The sequence below is a fragment of the Chelonoidis abingdonii genome, chromosome 7 (genome assembly GCF_003597395.2).
Source record: "Chelonoidis abingdonii isolate Lonesome George chromosome 7, CheloAbing_2.0, whole genome shotgun sequence".
In the NCBI taxonomy this organism is placed as follows: Eukaryota; Metazoa; Chordata; order Testudines; family Testudinidae; genus Chelonoidis; species Chelonoidis abingdonii.
Window position 1 is genome coordinate 87,854,927 of NC_133775.1, and position 6,147 is coordinate 87,861,073.

Here is a 6,147-nt window from a genome sequence, read left to right on the forward strand (position 1 = left end):
TGGAGGTCACCTATATTTCTACTACATATGACAATGGCAGGATTGAGACACAAAAATCTTAAATATACACTTTCATTGGTGGTATTCTTAACACTGCCAGCACCTGGTCCATTGTTGTCAATGCAAGTGAACCTTTGGGGATTTCATCAAAGTAAAGATGGTTCTTGGTCACTATTGGGAGATCAAAGCAAATAGGAATGCCTGGAGAGAGACTGGTGCATCATGGTTATTATGAAGCTCCGATTCTGGACAAGCTAAAAAAAGGAAAGAGGCCAGGCAGCATCCTGGCACCTTTACATTTCTCCCACTGATAGATTTTATATTTTCTAAAACTAGTCACAAGTTCTTTGGTTGGCTTTTAAGAAATCTGCTGCACTGTAGGACCTATTACCAGCATGCTGCAAGAATGACTGGAGCAAACCACAATATTTATTACACAGAACCTGTGGCCTAAACACCCTAAGAAGTGCTGAACCCACTATTTCAATCCATAGGTTGTCAGCATCTCTGCTACAACTCTATTCCGAGAGAGCAGCTGCAGTTGGTAGGGGAGGGAGTGGGATGGAGAACTAATGTTCATCTGATTTCTCGGGCTTTGCGTGGTTTAAATTCTGATATAGTTATGTAACCTAAAGATTTTTTTCCCCTTCACAAAGTTAAAAATCACTGTCTCCCAGAATTGCCTAAATCAGTTTTAAATTACTAAAAACAACCCAGGCTAAGTATAAGTTGTCTGTCTTAGGGTCATATGCAGAATAGTCACATTTAACTTTGAGATTTGGACTGTAATACTGATTTAAAAAGTCAGGTATACTAAGCTGTTAAAGCTCTTGACTGAGCAACTCCTATCAGAAAGGTACCCACTACTTCAGAGACTAGGAACACTTGAATCATGTCTGCACTTACTCCACACAGGGCAATAAGCCTTGTAATGTGGATTTTAAAGCCCTGTGCTTGTTTGCAGAACAAAGGGCTCAAATGCTGTGATCTATATGTTCATGTAGCCTGGGGAAATAATCTGAACTGATAATACATTTCATATTCTGCATCACAACAACTAAAAGTGCCTCTCTGCTCTCACTGGTACTAGTGTCAATCCTCCCTCCCACTCAGACCTGTAACCTGGGCTTCATTTTTGACTGCTCCCTCTTAAGCAGCACATCCAGGCTACATTTAAATCTCATTTCTTTATCCATAAGTTTTCCAAATGCATGATTTTCTTTCCCTCCACTCAACTAAAACTAGTTGAAGGCCTCATCTCCATACGTCCTCCTCCTTTCCAGCTTCTGTAAGAAGTACCACCCAATCTGATCCATTCAGAGTGTACATGATGGGGCACTATGACAATCTTCTCAGATCACATTGGCTCAGCTTTGAAAACCTGCACTGACTCCCACTATTTCACCACATCAAGTGTCTAGTCTTTGCTTTTAAGGCTTTTTACATCTTAGTCACTGTCAAGGTAGTATCCCCACTCTGAACCTTAGCGTCCAAAAGATGGGGTACCTGCATGAAACCCTCTAAGCTTAATTACTAGCTTAGAAATGACAGAGCTGCCACCACCCAAAATAGTGTTTGGGGCACTTTCTGGCCCCCAAACCTTTCCCTGGGGACCCCCAGACCCAAACTCCTTGGATTCAACAAAGGGAAATAAACCATTCCCCCCCTTTCTTCCTCCCAGATTCTCCCTTCCCTGGGTTACACTGGGAGATCACTGTGATTCAAACTCCTTGAATCTTAAAACAGAGGAAATTCACCTTCCCTCACCCTCCCAGGCTCTCCCTGAGAGAGAGATCCTAACAGAGAGAAATCAGGCTTTTCCTCCCCCACTTCTCTCCTTTCTCCCACCAATTCCCTGGTGACTGCAGACCCCCTCCCCTTGGGTCTTACCTGATTTTTTTTTTTTTTTAAATTTCTTGGGTTCTTAAAAAGGAAAGCTTTTAATAAGACACAGGAAAAAAAAGTAAAAATTGTCTCTGTAAAATCAAGATGGAAAATGTTACAGGGTCTTTCAGCTTACAGACACTAGAGAGAATCCTCCCTCCAGCACAAATACAAGTTGCAGCAAACAGATACAATCCTTCCAGCGAAACACACATTTGCAAATAAAGAAAACAATCAAAAGACTAAACTGCCTTTCTAACTGGTACTTACTAAATTGAACAGAAGAGGCTGTTTCAGAAAATTGGAGAGAGTCTGTATACGTCTGGTCCCTCTCAGAACCCAAAAAGCACAAACAAAGGCTTCCCTCCACCAAGATTTGAAAGTATCTTGTCTCCTGATTGGTCCTCTGGTCAGGTGTTCCAGGTTTACTGAGCTAGTTAACCCTTTACAGGTAAAAGACATTAACCTTTAACCATCTGTTTATGACAGTCACACCATACATGCCCATCCCATCTTCATTTTGGGAGCCAGAGAGAGTTGAGTCAATGGGAGTTAGAGCTAAAGGAGTTTGGCACTCAGCTCACCTGGGCTACCTTCTGAAAATTCCAGCCTTAATCTCTCCTCAACACTGACTTCTCTCCCAAACAAGTGTTGGGACACTCAGGTAAATGATGGTGCAGGTTGTACATGTCAGCAAGCAATAGCAAAATTCAAAGAAAAATACAATTGCGAAATGACTGTTCTTGATGGTTACAATTGTTACCTATTAAATATATTATTTTGGTTTCCCCTTGCTCCCTCCTCCCATTGTTAGGCACTCACTCAAAATTAAGTAAAACAATCTAGTCACGCAGCACAGGGACCACTGTTTATCATTTGTGCATAAAGTACAATGGGGCACTGATCCTGTTTGTATTGTAATAGCACTTGAAGGCCCTGTTCTATCCCCATGGAGAATGTTGGCTCTTTGCTTCAAAAGAAATTGCAGGACTCCCTTAGCACTGATTTGTGAAATTGGTTGTTAGGAGGGGTTCACACCATACCTGGAGGCAGCTCAAACTCACATTTGCCAGATATTATCTAATTACAGCCTATTTGATTTAAAAAACAAACAAACAAACTCACTCTACTTAAAATTGGGAATAGGCAAAAGCAGCAAGGCCAGGCAGTTTGTTTTAACACTACAGTAGCCAGAGGATTTTTTACAATAACTTAGTTGTTTTTGTTCTGCATTGAAACAAAACCTTTCAGGCATTTTTGTGAAAGAACCTGTGGTGAAGTGTATGTTTTCAGATACAAAGTCAGGTTTGTTTTTTTTTTAACTCAAGTCTTTAATTGAAGAGCCTGGGATTTCAGAAAACTTCCCAACTCACTAAGTCTCTGCAAAAAATATTTTGCTTTGATGATACATTGACAAAAATGCATTTGTCAAAAAAGGTGCCAACCAGCTCCAGTTAAGCACCACAGGGTAATGTGCAAGCTATACTAGACAATAATGAATAAATTGAGCTTCAGAGTAACATTCATCCTGAAGTCAACCTACCTACCCTGATTGTTATTTGACCAATATGCTGGGAAAAGCTAAGCTAATTTTATATTCTGCTATTACACCTGCCAAAAATCCCTCTGTTGTGGAAGATTCCACTGAACTAAGGGTTATGCAAGCAGTAAGTTACTGAACAAAGTCATATCGATAGCAAAAGGTTGTTTGCCAACATGCTACAGCTTCTGAAAGAGGTAGCTGTACAGCCCTATTGTGAAGGCTGCTAAATTTATTCAGCTGTGGAAACCACTGCTGATTTGAATGAACTTGACAGGATAGGAAAGAATGAGCAAACTGAAGTTTATTAGCTCACTGCTACATGCTCTCTTATTTTAGTTTGATTGTATAGCATCAGTTAGGATTTCTGAAACTGTGCCTCTTTCTCCACTAAGCATTTACTTAATGCCTGGGTCTCTCTCTAAAGGGGAAAAATATAAGTGACAGTTTGCATGTATATTTCATGTTACAGGAGATCCTAGCAGACAAGAACTGTTCAACCCCTAAACAGGGTTATTAAAAACTGTAGGGAAGGATGACCACTAATTTTAGATTGAAAGTGTAGCTCCTTCACTAGTAATAGTGAGCTGGCTTGCTCTACTTTAGATAAGTTTAAGAAATGCTTATATGACAAGCTACCAGGAAAAGCAAAGCATTTACTCTGCTCAGCAGGAATTAGTGAATCTCATTGTATAAATTCCTTATATAACTGTCTTAACACAGCTTGTCTTCTGTCCTTGCATCATGAGTTATCTTCACATGAAGAAGAATCAAAAAATTGATGAATGACTTACTCACTTGACATCAACTCAAAGCCTCTGGCATGTCTCAGCTGGGATAGGGCCATATCTCCAGGTCATTTGCTCTTCTTTTAATCAGAGCGTGGTAGTCAGTCATTACCCTACTGCTGAATACAGGTAATTTCCATTTCAGCTAAGCGACACAAAAAACTTCTCTAGCTATTAAGTTGGCATTTATTGACAATTAACAAAAGAGTGAAAGTAACAAATTAGACTTACCACTTAACATGAGAACCTATACCAAGACTTCCAAAAAGCAAGTACCAAAGGGAGTGCCTCAGACAAGTAAGCAGTCGTTTGATTCAAGTCAGCTTTCTGCAGCCCTCCTCTGAAAGACCGTTCCTCCTCGAAAAAATGTGGGTGGGCAAGCAGCCTACTCCTTTTATGATTCCTCATGCTCTAAGAGCAGAGCATCAATCATCATACAATTTTACTTTTAAACTAGTTAACAGCAAGATTGAGTTTGGTTTCAATTGTAGTTATCCTTTGATAATGCACTAATTGCTGAAGTCTCCCCCATGCCAGTTAGTCAGAGGGTTAACTTAAATGGTTATTGAGGAAATAACCATGTTGTGAATCACCTCATTATATATAGGCTACACTAGCCAGTGAAAACAATGGTGTCACTTACAGCCTCTGCTTGAAGTTCAGCTCAGCAGACTACCTCCTTCACTATCATTTGATTTTATGTTATTTATAAACAAATACAAGGTTTAAAAAGGGGAGTATTAATTGCTTAATATTTTCTGCATAACAAGGTTATGATCTGAGCTGGAGTAGTACTGGTCACTGCATCTCACAAAAGGGGACCACAGAATCAGGAGGCTCAAAGCAGGGTAATAAGAATGATGGGGTACAAACAAGAGAAGATTGAGAAGTGGATAAGGAAAATGTATATTAAAGGCAGATGAGAGACTGCAGGAGAGACACTCCTTAAAGCAACAGCAAGGGGTGGGGACTTAAGCCACAAATTCAGGCTAGTAGGGAATTGTTTATGTAATGCAGAATGTAGATGCCAAGAACTCATCTGGACTTGGTAAGTGACTGGATATTTATATCCTTATGAGAAATTAAGTCTCCTGAAAGCAATGTGAGAATTGCCTACTAGCTTTAGCAGGTCACCACTCCTGAGGTGGGCACCAAGGCTATAACAAGCTATCCAGCATCTGTTAATTGCAGGGGTTCTTGTATATATGTTTGTGTAGGTGGTCTGGTGCTGGCTACTATTCAGGCAGGCTACCAAACTAGCTAGATCATGGCCAGTGTTGGAATTCATATGCAGGGCAGTTGCTCTAATACCTAGCTCTCATTTAGTGCTTTATGAAGCTCAAGATCACCACTATCAGTGAATAAATGGAGGAACAGAGAAGTGAAAGACCATCTTCAAGGTAACCGAGAAGGTCCATGGGAAAGAGCCAGAAGTAGAACCCAAGTATCCTGATTCCCAATCCACTAGGCTGGATATTCACTGCAGGTAGAGTTGTATTCAATTTAAGTAAAGGACAGGGAGAAAAGGGTAAAATATGTATTTATGCTATTGTATTTAGCTCATCCAGTTGTTTTTGGCTAGTATTTCTACAGAGAAGAGAAACTGGATGCTTAATGCATGGAGTAGCATCAAATGCAGCAATTACCAAGGACAGTTTCTAATCTTGTCAGATAGAAGAGTGCCTACCCCAAGTCACCTGTGCTAGAGACCTGAAAGTTATAATGAAAGCAGTAGGAGCTCTGTTTCCACCACAGCCCAGGAATAAAGCCACTTGAGTTAGGCACTCAAGTAGAGATTTTGGCTAAAGTTTCTCTTTGCTAAGACAAAAGCCTAGCTTTGGTTAGATTTTAGGTGTTGCTCAATTGAGAAGCAAGACTCTAGTTGTGCTGCATTCCTTTGTCATCAAACTAATGTTCTGTCACTGTAGTTTCTGG